We start from the raw sequence: 13566 nt of genomic DNA on the forward strand, positions 1-13566 counted from the left end.
CTTCCTCATGCATCATTATACCAGTTTTTTGGTCCTCTTTCCATCTCAATTGAAGTTGATTATACTGTAACCAAGTTAAATTAATCCCTTCTTCCAACAGCGTTTCTAAAGTCTTCAGTTGCCATCTGCCCGCATCTGCAAAAAGAACTTTATATAAACCCCCGAGTGACATTATATTTGTATTCCACATGATATGACCAAGATCCAGCCATAACGGTATTTTGTAATCCCATTTGTGTCGGTGCTTCTTCCAAACTCTCATCAAAGAGTCTCTAAGTATGTGACTTTTAAATACTTTATCCACTTTGTTCTCATAAAATAAGTAAGCATGCCAACCAAATTCAAGATCAAAACTTTCTATGTTCAATATTCCAGTCTTTTTCCTTCCAAACCAATCACTTGCTTGCGTCAAAGCTGCTGCTTCATAATATAATTGTAGGTTTGGAAGTTTAAGGCCTCCCCTTTCTGGAACATCTTGCATAATTTTCAGTTTAACTCTCGGCTTTTTCTCATTCCAGACAAACTTATTCAGTCCTCTTTGCCATTCTCTCAGTTGTTTATCACTTTTAAGCACCGGAATCATTTGAAACTTCATTTTCCATATCTCAGAAACAAACATTCAGAAATCCCCAAAACACCTTCCTGAACTTTTGAAGCCCAGATATTGGCCTTCAAATAACCTCATTGTACTACTACTATGCTGTACAAAATGCCAGAAAGATTATTAGCATATTCTCCAGTTCTAAAGACAAAATCCTTCATGGAGATTTTATTTTAATTTTGAACTGCATGTTACTTAGACGTCGTCATCAAAATCATTGCTTCAGAAATACTGATATTGCCTTTGTATATACAATATTTAAAAGAGAAATATTTTCCTCTTAGCTCATGTGAGGAATAGAATTAACTTAAACAAGCCCACTGTTGTTTTCATTCACTGCTTGAATCCACAGTTGCTTGCAATTTGGTCTTTGCTCATGTCAAAGGATGGTATATGCATTATAGAAAGAATCAGTGGTGGGATTCAAATAATTTAACAACCGGTTTTCTGCCCTAATGACCGGCTGAGTAGGCGTGTCTGAGTGGTTATGTGACTGGGTGGGCGTGGCTAACTCAACATCACTCACATTGAAGGGGCCTTGCCTCATGCGGCCCCTCACCTCGCCTGGCCGCTCGCCTCACCTCCAAACTTTTTATGCAAAATGGAATTGCTTGAGAAACTCTGATTCCAAGTCACTTGGGTTTAAATCTGATTTAAACCTCCATGAGTCAGGTATGAAAGATCTACAAATCTTTCTTTAGTTGTACCAATCATATCCCGTTATTACAATCTATTAAAACTATACAGGTAGTCCACAATTGGACTACAACCACAATTGGGATCAGAACTTCTGTTACTAAGTGAGGCAGTCATTAAATGAGTTGTACCCAATTTTATGACCTATTTTGTCACAGTTGTTAAGCAAACTGCCATGGTTGTTAAGTGAATCCAGTTTCCTACACTAACTTTGCTTGTTGGAAGCCAGTTGAAGAGGTCACAGGTGGTAATCATTTGTTCATATGTTTTGTAGATATGGGAGCACCTTGAATATAAAGTCAATTTTTATAACCCCTTATTGTCCAATGATTAACAAAATTAATAAGGGTTTATTAATAAATACAGTGGATTTCAAGAACTATTTCCAATTATGAAATGTTAATTATTAGCTTGATTAAGAAATAAGTGCTATGAATTGCAAACACCATACATACAGAGTACATTATATAAATTTAGCATTTTCACATCAGCTGTATTTTCCAAAGATATATTGCCAATTATAAAGATTCTGTTTCACTGAGAGGCTTCATTTGAGAAATGATTCCATACCACAAACTCACCTGTTTTTTGAATTTACAGTTGACCAAAATATAAAGATGATTGCAAATTTTGCATGTTGTGTTTTTTTATTTGATAAATCATTACCTAAAATAATGATAAACAAGACAGAGTTCAGCTAATTGTTCTAAGAAAAATCTGATAAATGAACTTTTATGCCCGTTCTTTTTTTTTTCTGCTTTTGAAATATTACGTTTAGCAACAATACAAAAGAAAAACTTTTGTAGTATCATTTTTTGATTTTTCTCTTCATTTTCTTACCCCAATTTTCTCTATATATTTTTACTTCTTTTCTTGTTAAAATAAAATATTCTATTATTGAAAGAGACATCACCTTCCTGATAACTAAATACCCATCAATTATTTATCTGGAAGAAAACTGTATCACCATAAAATGTCCTATCCGGGACAGAAGAAGTGGCAATCTGAGCTTAGATACCTTTGGTTCCAAGTCAAAAAATCCAATTACATTTGGGTAGGAAATTCAAAACAAGAAAGGGGGGGGAATGGCAAAGCTATTGGTACATGGCCCGTAACTTGCAGGAAAAGACAAGGTTAGGGATGCTTTGAATCCGTTGTATGGGGACCAGATGATTTTTTGGTTCTGCTTCTTTGTTTGATGAGAGGCTCTAATAAAGAAATATGCTCCCCCCCCCAATACCTTTCCCCAAGAACTCTGCAAATACTATGATTGTCTAGGTCTGTAAAGTACAACATGGGAAGTTACCAATTTATACATTTGTGTTCTGTGATCATCCCATGTGATTGCATTAAATAGACAATGCAGCATCCTGAGAAATGCCCCTTTAGTATAGAACTATTATTTTTGCAACTTTAAGCCCAGGGGTGAAATCCAGCAGGTTCTGACAGGTTCTGGAGAACCGGTAGCGGAAATTTTGAGTAGTTCGGAGAACCGCAAATACCACCTCTGGCTGGCCCCAGAGTGGGGTGGGAATGGAGTTTTTGCAGTACCCGTCCCCTGTCACACCCACCAAGCCATGCTCACCAAGCCACACGATACCTACCAAACCACGCCCACAGAACCGTTAGTAAAAAAAATTGGATTTCACCACTATTTAAGCCCTTTTCATTCTAAAATGAAAATAATAGTAGATGAAGCTGCAGAAGCTAGGGATAATGCAAGAAGTGAACAGCAATTTCAGCTCCTCCAAATTTCCCACCCCCTACTTATTCCTTTGTGAATAGAATTTGTTTCTACTAAATAATAAACTAAGTCTATGTACTTACGCTACAAGTGTGCAATTTAAAAATATCTAGTTGTGGGAAATAAGGGACATAATATTTGGATTACTTGCGAACAAACTGGTTTCTGGATGCTTTCCTTCTAGACAAAACATTTGACCCACAGGGAATCTTTTCTAAAACTTCTGTCCCATAGGGAATCTTTTCTTATGACACTGGCCAGGTGGGTGGGTGGTCTTCCATCCTAAAACACCCCCCCCCCGCTATCAAAGTGGATCCTTGGCGCTGCGCTGCAATGTAGAAATGGGAAATGGAGTGGCCAGCACAAGGGAAGGAGGAGGAGCAAGAAGAAGAGAGGGCCAAGTGTCAGCCACACGCCCAGTTGCCCATGCAGAGATCAGCTGAGCTGTGGGTCTGCGGGGGAGGCAGTGTATATGTCTTTTGTAAGTGTATATGTGTTTTAAGATGGCTGTACATCACCCCTTTGGGAGAAGGGCGGTATAGAAGTGTAATAAAACCTAAACAGGGAAGGTAGGTAAGAGGACTGGGCTGCGGGGGCTGCAGGGAACACCGTGGGGAAGGCAGGTAAGAGGACTGGGTTGCATGGGCCACATGGGAGGCTGCGGGGAAGTCAAACAAGATGATTGGGCCACAGGGGCCACAGGGAGGCCATGGGGAAGACAGGAAAGTAGGCTGGGTCACAGGGGAGACAGCAGAGTGAGGAGCAAAGGAAGGCTCACCAGGCAGAGATCAGCTGTCAAGGCAAGCGAGGGAACCAGAGAGCTATGCTGAAGGGGTAATTCTAGGCATCGGCCAAGGTGGGTAAGGTGAGTGGGAGGGGTGGAGAGGGGAGGGGCAGGTAGGGAGGGGCAGGGCCAGCCAGTGGTGCAATTAGCCAGTTTTCTGAACTGCGCAAAAATTTAACAACAAGATTGCCCGAACTGGTCTGAACTGGCTGAGTCCCACCTCTGGAATAGAATTCAATATTCTCAATATTATCACCCTGTACTATGAGAAAATTATTCAGGTGAGAATATCCCCTTCCCCTCTTGCTCTTTGGTTAAGGTCAACAGGAATAATTTGTCAAAAAAATTGCTTTCAAAAAAGCCTATGCAGTCATGATGGATAGCATCAAGATCACAGGAAGTGATAGTACTGCTTCATACCAAACTGCAATACAAAAAAAGATGTTGAGACTCAAGAAAGTGTTCAGAGAAGAGCAACAAAGATGATAAAGGATCTGGAGGCTAAGTCATATGATGAATGAGTGATTTAGGTTTGTTTAGTCTATTGAAGAGAACAATTAGGGGAACATGATAACTGTTTTCCAGTATTTGAGGGGCAGAGAAGAGGGGACTGATTTAATTCTCCAAAGCACCAAAGGGCAGGACAAGAAATAATAAGTGAAAGCTTGTTGAAGAAAGAGCCAATTTAAAATATGAATACATTTCTATGAGAACACTTAATGAAATAACTTGCTTTCAGGAGTTGTGGGTACTTCTTCACTGGAGGTTTTCGAAAATAGATTGGAAAATCATTTGACTAAGATGGTCCAAGGCATCTTCCTTCAGTAGGGGGTTGACCAGAAGATGGTCAAGGTCAGGGGTGGGTTTTAAATTTTTTTACTACCAGTTCTGTGGGTGTGGCTTATTTTAATGTGACTGGGTGGGCGTGGTCAACTTTTTTTTTTTTACTTTTAAAAGCATTTTTTCTACAACCTTAAGAGGCTGCAGAAAACAATGCTTTGAAAAGCCTCTGACGATCAGGCAACTCAGCTGGGATCGTCAGAGGCTTTTCAAAGCATTTTTTTTACCACCTCTTCGGCTGAAGAAAAAATGCTTTGAAAAGCCTCTGACGATCTCAGCTGAGCCACGGGATCATCGGAGGCTTTTTTTTTTTACTTTTAAAAGCATTTTTTCCGCTGAAGAAGTTGTAGAAAAAATGCTTTTAAAACTAAAAAAAAAAAGCCTCTGATGAGGTGGGTGGGGTAAGTGAGCGGGACTGGTTCGGGGGCGTGGCCAGCCAATGTTATTACCGGTTCTCTGAACTACTACAAATTTTTACTACCAGTTCTTGCGAACCAGTGCGAACCGGGAGCAACCCACTAGAAGGTCAAGATCCCTTCTAGTTTTATGATTCTATGCTCTATATAAATAGAGATGCAGCTGCATCAAGAGCTCCCTTTTATCAATGGTTGGACATTTGTGAATGTTCTGAACAAACTTTTGCTAACTTTTACATTTCAAGGGCAGACGACTTCATGCCTCGGGTTTTTTTTTTTTTTTTTTTTTTGCTGTTGTTGTTTTTTCCACTCAGTATAAACTATCCCAGTGAGTTTGCCAAGAACTTGAAAATCACAGTCCTGCTAACTCTCTGGTTTATGCAGCTAAGCAGAGATTTTAGAGGTAATTCAGTCAGGGTTTTTTTTTTCCCCTGAAAAAAGTATGTAGAGAAGCCAAAAGGGAAAAAATGTTTTATTCTGAAGCTTTTGGGTACATCAAGTTCCTGAAGAAGAGATACAACAAGAACACATCATTCTTCTACTCCTCCCAAAGATTCTTTTTCAAGAGGCCTGGAAAAAGGCTGGACTTTCTGGTTTTTCTTTGAAGACATTTTGCTTTTCATCCAAGAAGCTTCTTTATTCTTCTGTTCCCTCCTTTTTGAAGGGTTTGAGAAAGGAAATATCCATCAAGGCAGCAAACAACTTTTCAAATTCCACAAAGATGAAATGACTTCCTTTTATAATGAAACAAGCAGTGATTGACTGTGGCATTGCAATTAGAAGCTTAGGGGTAAATTAGAACATTGTCTTGAGTGCTAAGGGAATAGTTCAAGGTTGAGCAGGAGTAAGACAAGGCAATATACAAGTAGTCCTCGAGATACGAACCTAATGGAGTCTGCCCATTAAGTTCGTAAATCAAAAAAATGAATCGGACTCAATTTTACAAATTTTTAAAATCAAATTCATTAATTGAATAAAATGGCTTGTTAAATGAATTATCTGACTTACTTCCAGCCCACGTCAATCAACTGTTTCCGGTACAGCCAAAGGAGGAACTAAATTGCCTCCAAGCAGCTCAATACACCCATTTGTTGATGATCATCTCAAGTGTCTCCAGACTGCTTTTTGAAGGGGTTGAGAAGGGGGGAGTGTAATTTACAGAATTCTGATTCCAGTGGCTTTTTTAAAAAAAAAGCCACTTGCCACTTAGCTTAACAGTCTCCAGCCACCCAGCGGGAGATAGGGGAGGGGTTTTACAGAGCTCTTGGCTTGCAATAATAACAGAGATGGAAGGGACCTTGGAGGTCTTCTAGTCCAACCCCCTGCTCAAGCAGGAAACCCTAGATCATTTCAGACAAATGGTTGTCCAATTTCTCCTTAAAAAGCTCCAGTGTTGGAGCACCCATAACTTCTGGAAACAAATTGTTCCACAAATTAATTATTCTATATTCCTTTGGGTTGTTTAATATATTTGTAAATAATATATTTAAAGCATTTTGTGAGGATTTATAATGTGTACTAATATGTTATTGTTAGTTGCAAAGTCATGTCCGACCCATCGCGACCCCATAGACAACATTCCTCCAGGCCTTTCTGTCCTCTACCGTCCTCCGGAGTCCATTTAAGCTCACACCAACTGCTTCAGTGATTCTATCCAGCCACCTCATTCCCCTTCTCCTTTTGCCCTTAATCGTTCCCAGCATTAGGCTCTTCTCCAGTGAGTTCTTCCTTCTCATTAGATGGCCAAAGTATTTGAATTTCATCTTCAGGATCTTCTAAAGAGGAGTCAGGGTTGATCTGTCCTAGGACCAATGTGTTGTGGTCCGCCAGCAGCCTGCGGAGCTGGCAGTGGAGTCAGACAGTGATGAGGCTGAGGAAGAACATGGGCCAGTCCTGGAGGCTGGGGAAGACCCGGTTGAGGGCTCTGTGTCAGAGGCAGAGATGGGGCCAGGGCCATCGGGGAGTGAGGTGCGGACTCCAGAGCCTCTAGAGACTGATAGGAGTGAGGCAGAGGAACAGGAGGAGCCTGTTCCTAATGCACGCATGAGAAGAGCTGCCAGAAGGCAAGAGCAGCTCCAGAAAAGAGGATAACTCAGGAGTAGGGCCAAGAGATGATTGGCCCCTCCCATAAGGCTTAAAACAGACCAGCACAGTGGTTTTTGTTGTTGTTATTGTTGTTTTAAAATTTGATTTATATGCCGCCCTTCTCCGGAGACTCAGGGCGGCTTACAATGCGTTAAGCAATAGCCTTCATACTTTTGTATGTTTATACAAAGTCAGCTTATTGCCCCCACAAACTGGGTCCTCATTTCACCTACCTTAGAAAGGATGGAAGGCTGAGTCAACCTTGAGCCTTGGAGAAATTCGAACCAGCAGTAAATTGCAGGCAGCTGTGTTAATAACAGGATGCGTAGACCACTGTACTATCAAGGCTCTTTGAGCTTTGCCGGAAAAAAACGTTGGTAACTTTGTCTTCTTCTTCATCTACGTGTCACAAGTAAATGCCTTATTCTCAAATGGGGAAAATGTACATACACAGGGTATCAGGGGTTAATTTATTCTTCCTTCCTTAATATATTCATATGTAACCACTCCCATCCTTTACTCCGCCTCATTGATATAAAAGGGGATGTATGCACCTCCTTCCTTGCTTCTATCTACAATCATTCAGAGAATATAGAATGCCTAATGTAAATAAATAGTGCTTTGTTTAAATACTTTGTTCCTGAATCATTATTGAGTCTGATCCTCAAAAATACGCAACAATCTGGTAGCAGAGGATGGTTGGACTGACTCAATAAAAATTAGATATGCCTAAGAGAGAAAACTCCAGAAACAAAAGAGAAAGACCCAACACCAGGGCACATAATAAAGAGATGGAAACGGATCAAGAAATGATCGATGAATCCACAACTATAATAACAAAAGAATCTGAAGACTGCGCTACAGACAACGAAGAGATAATCAATGAAACTGATGACCAAGAAGAAAACGAGATAGAAAACAACGAACTCAGATCAGAGATACTGAGACTATTGAAAAGCCAAAAAGATGATGAAAATCTCATCGCGAACCTCCAAGACATCATAAAAAACAGCGGAGCAGCGAGAGAAAAACACATCGTAACAGATGAATCTAAAGAACTAAAAATGGTGAGCGAATTGCCTATAGATAAGAATATAATGAAAAGGAAGACTAACGGTCCCGCACAAAATTTTGAATGGCAGCCATCTTGGTTTCAACAGACCACTAAGATGAGCGAAGCAGAGCCAATCAGAAAACAGAATTCAAAATGTCTGGCGCCAAAAGCCCTACATAGTGTAAAAAGTAAAAAAGGAAAAATCTACTCTTCAGAAGAATCTGATACATCGAAGAAACTTCAATCGAACTACAAATAGAATCAGCAATGAAAACTCTCTTTGCAACATTCGGCCCGAATTTAAAAATCACAAAAGAACCAACGAAAGCTGGCGATCAAAGAATAAAGAAAAGGCAAGCAAGCAAGCAAACGTCTCAGAATCTACCCGCTTCTATCCAAACGGCGAGAGCATCTACGCCTGAGCCCAGAGAACCCTGTAAATACTCCCCCACGCTGCAGACGATTCCAGGGGCCAGAGACCTCAACAAGAACAACTTCAGCAAAAAGAAGCAAGCGCCAGTCGTCACCTGGACACCCAAGATCAAGCCGGAGACCGAGTCATCGGAGGAAGAACACTACGAGGGAGCTACAGCAACGAGAACCTCTCCCGACAGCTTCAGAAGCTAAATGAGCAACGCGCATGCGCAAACACACGCAGACAACTACGGAGGACATGAAGAACAGAGAGAACCATTCAGACTCGTTGCAAGCATACCTACACCATTCTGCAACTATCAACATTTACAAGATCATGGACAACCTCCAGTTGTAAGTAATGGAACAAATAATATTGGGAACTTGCCCAATGATTTCCCAAAACTGAGAATAGATGGTATTAATTTACAGGAATGGTGTCAACAACTTCAGGTTGTTTTTCTAAAAGAGAACTTATTATTTTTTATAACTAACCCCCCCAAAAGGCCTTGGACTCTAAAATTGGACTGTCTGCATCACAGAGCATTCTACTTATTAATATCTAGTATATCTCCTGCTATGTATCATAGTATTAAGCATAACTTGACTGTCTCAGAGATTATTCACTGCATGTTTAAATTGTTTCATAGTGAAAGTGTAGCAACCACTACAAGAATGTCTAAAGATTTCTTCTCAGCTAGGATAAAACCTGGGATTACTGTAAGTGAACATTTAATATCTCTAAACAAAATCAGAGCAGAGCTACATTTAAGGGGAGAGATAATTTCAGATCAAACAATGAAAAGTGTCATCATTAATTCATTAGACCCATCGTGGGATAATTACATATCACATTTAGACACAATTAATTTGGGATACTTATCCATAGAAAATTTATCGAATAAGCTAATAGCTGAAGATAATTTAAGAAGAAGCCGCTGTAATACACACATAGAACATAGACAAAGTAAGAGAGTGGTATTTCAAGAAAAATATCGAGAATCAATTGAATGTTATAATTGTGGATCCAAAGAACATTGTAGAAGAGATTGTCCTAAATTTCTTAGAGAAAGACAAAAACATGACTATAGAAGCAGATATCATAACAGACAATCGTCTATTGATAGACATAGATATAGAAACTCACCTAATTTTAGAGAGCATTATTGAGTCTGATCCTCAAAAATACGCAACACTACGTCTTGTATTTATTTTTGTATCTGTGACTTCTGAACGTTTACCAAGAAAGGCCTTTGGCAGTTTGCCTAATTGGACTAAGGTTTGCGATAGGACTGAGAATTTGTGTTGGGAGGAATTTGTTTTAATTTAGTTGAACGACGCTGGGAATGAAGTCATTCTCAGCTGTTCAAATTAAGTTTGTTTGTTTTTTCACTGACTGATTTTCCTACTACTTACTTGGGCCTGGGTCACAGCACAGTGGTGGGCTGCTGCTGGTTCAGACCGGTTTGGGCGAACCGATAGTTGTGACCTGCAGGCGGACCCACCCATTCACTTGGGTGCAATCCCATCCTATATTGCTGTGTTGTTTGATGCCAGACGCATGTGTGGATGGCGTGCACAAGCGAATTCCTGTATTTTGTGACGCTGCATGCATTTCCAGTGCTGAGTGAACCGGTTGTTACGGTATGTGATGCCCCCTCTATCTAGGATTGACTTGTTTGTTCACCTTGCAGTCCAAGGGACTTGCAGGAGTGAAAGGTATAGAGTACTAATATAATGGGAGCTTATTAGTAGCTTTAATCAGTAGACATCATAAAGATAGTCAAAAACCATATAGTACTGAGGTCACCAACCTGATCCATTAGGAAAGAATGGTAGCCACCCCACAGTGAATGATTACAATAACCCTCTGCATGATTGCACTGATGTGGGTTGGGTTAATGCTTGACAGTATTCAACCTTCTTTTGACTGCTTTTAAAATAAATGAAGATCTAATGGACATTTGTGTACAGTAAAACCTATACTACAGAATTTATTTCTGTATTTTGATGATGTCGCTGATTAAGTCATGATCTTGATTCTGTCCCCCTGCTAATACAGCCTGGGACTGTGTTGGCTTTTTTGGCAGCTCTATCACACTTTTGACTCATATCCAAGTGATTGTCCACTAGAATGCCAAGATTCTTTTCACAGTTACTACTAATGAGCCTATTCTATATCTGTGCATTTGGTTTTTCTTGCTTAAATGTAGAACCTTACTTTTCTCACCTTACTTTTATTTTGTTTGATAGGAGGTAGGACTCCATTATTCCTCAAGAAAGTGAGCTGGAATGGGACTGTCAGGAGAAACCAAGCAGCTTATCCTACTGTAAACATGAGCAGCTTCCAGTTTATTCTAGTGAAAGCATGAGCAGCCATTCTTTCTGGAGGATTTTGTCCACTCCAAGGATAAAACACTCAGACACAAACTGAGTGCTGTGATATATGCAGTACAATGCAGTGGGACATGTTCATTAGAGAAACAAAACAACCACTTAACAGAGAACACCACTGGTTCAAAAGAGAAGTCAAAGAGGCTGTAATATACATTAATATTAACAGTACTCTCTCAACACAGGGGCAGGAATACAACACCACCTATCTTCTGTTTACATCACAGTCCTTTCAGCAATTCCAATAATGTTCCACTCCCATTTGCAGTATTCAGTATCCACTGAGGGCACAGATAAACCTCCAAGTTTATCTGTGCCAAGAAAGAATGTTAACGACCAGATGATGCAAAGAATAAGAATCTTTCCATTCTCCACCATTCAGTCAGAACTGAAGAACATCTTGGATGAGAAGTGAAACGCCTTCAAGAAAAAAACCAAAACAACAACAACAACAACAACCAGTTGCCTTTTGAAAAAGCACCTTCAGGATGTCTTGTTGGGTGACCTCATCCAGCAATTTCATACTAAGCATGAAATATTCAGAACATCCCATGTGTGCTGAAGCTCAAAACCCCTCCAAAATATTATGAAGTATTTTTATTTGATCACCCAAGAACATACCTCAACTTGAGGACCCAGATTGTGGGGGCAATAAGCTGACTTTGTATAAATATACAAAAGTATGAAGGCTATTGCTTAACGCATTGTAAGCCGCCCTGAGTCTCTGGAGAAGGGCAGCATATAAATCAAATTTTTTTTAAAAAAAAGTTGAGCAAATGTGATGTGGATCTGAAATAAAGGCCATACTGGAATGGGCAGTTGCAGCTGCTTTCTGCTTGTGTGAGCTGGAATTCAGACACAAGTCTCCTACACATTTGGTCCTGTCAATTGGATAGGATAGGATAGGATAGGATAGGATAGGATAGGATAGGATAGGATAGGACAGGACAGGACAGGACAGGACAGGACAGGACAGGACAGGACAGGACAGGACAGGACAGGACAGAACAGAACAGAACAGAACAGAACAGGAGAGAAAAGAATAGGAAAGAATAGAACAGAATAGAATCACAGGGTTGGAAGGGATCTTGGACCTTGAATTTTTTAGTCCAACCAGCTGCCTATGGCAGGAGACCTGGACAAATGGTTGTCCAATGTTTTCATCAAAATTCCAGTGATGGAGCACCCAGATGGCAAGCTGTTAAACTGTTCTTACTATCAGGAAATTTCTCCTTTGTTCAAAGTTGGCTCTGTCTTTAATGAGCTTTCATCCGCTGTTTATTGTTCTACCCTCTATAACATGCTATTGTACAGTAAAATACATGGCCTTTTTTGGACAATTTGTACCCTGCAGATCATTCCAACAATCACCAGGAAGTCGATCTTCACTTGAATTGCATCTCTTTTAACTCACTATGGAAATAGCATGTTCTCTGACAGTGGCTATATTCTACATCAGAAAAACCTTCAGGAGAGTTGTGACTATTACAATTTCCATAGATGTATAAAAAATAAGATGCTTGAACTGATTGTTGCTGGGTGTTAATTCGGAGTCTGCAAAATATGAAACATATCCTGTTAGTGTGCTCCCTGCACCACTGCCATTTACATAAAAATAAATAAAACCAGTTATTCACTCTGTGTCCTTCCCTGGGCATTACAGATGGACCATTCACAATTCCACAGTCTGACTAGTGAGAATTACAGGATACATCCTAAGTCTTCCACTGCTCTGATCACTAGAATTACAACGTGGTTTCCAGAAACGATAAGTCTGAAGAAATCAGTTTCTTCACCAAAACCCCAACAACAGGCTTTGTTGCATTCTGTTAGCAGAGGCCCTGAGTTGCCCCACATGTTGGTGGTGTCTAACAATTTGATTTGCAGGCTTCCGGTTTGGCTTCCGTCGCTGCCAGATGGTCCCTTGAGACCGCCAGCCCCGTCGCCTGTAAAGAGCCGCCTTTACAGCTGAAAGGCGGCTCGAAAAACTCCGTTTCCATAAGGAAACGAGAGACAGAGCCGGCGAGGGCAGGTAGAGCCCTCTGCGAAGTCCCCAGAGTTCTTTTTTTGTCTCTGGGGAGGAAGCAGGATGAGGCTCCCTATTTTCGCTCGCCGCTGCTCCGGGCTTCGGGAGAACTCTGCGCTTGCAGAGCCAGGTGATGGGACCAGACCAACTAACGAAAACTAACAGATTCTTTGAATAAGTAGGATGAAATCCGGACCTGGGACCCTAAATTGCAAGTATTTCTAACAACCCTAAGACTGACTTTAAAAGTAAAGAAGAGTGGAAGGGGGAAAAAAGAAAATTTAAAATGGCGACTGGCTGAGGCTTGAGAAGAAAGCCGAAAGCGAAAGTCCTTCCGTTTGACTAGTTCAATATGTTACAAAGTAATTGAGACAATAGCGCTGGCTAGAAGTGAAGAGAAAAATTCCTATTTCATGCTTCTTCCTTCTTAGAGACTTGATATTGATATTGTTTGGAGAAAAGTTTTCTTCTTTAAAGGGAAAAAAAATCTGCTTGTGTGGCAGGATGGCGTT

This window comes from Pituophis catenifer, unplaced genomic scaffold, assembly GCF_029215685.1.
Source record: "Pituophis catenifer annectens isolate HBS135680 unplaced genomic scaffold, rPitCat1.0.hap2 SCAF_1, whole genome shotgun sequence".
Taxonomy (NCBI): domain Eukaryota; kingdom Metazoa; phylum Chordata; class Lepidosauria; order Squamata; family Colubridae; genus Pituophis; species Pituophis catenifer.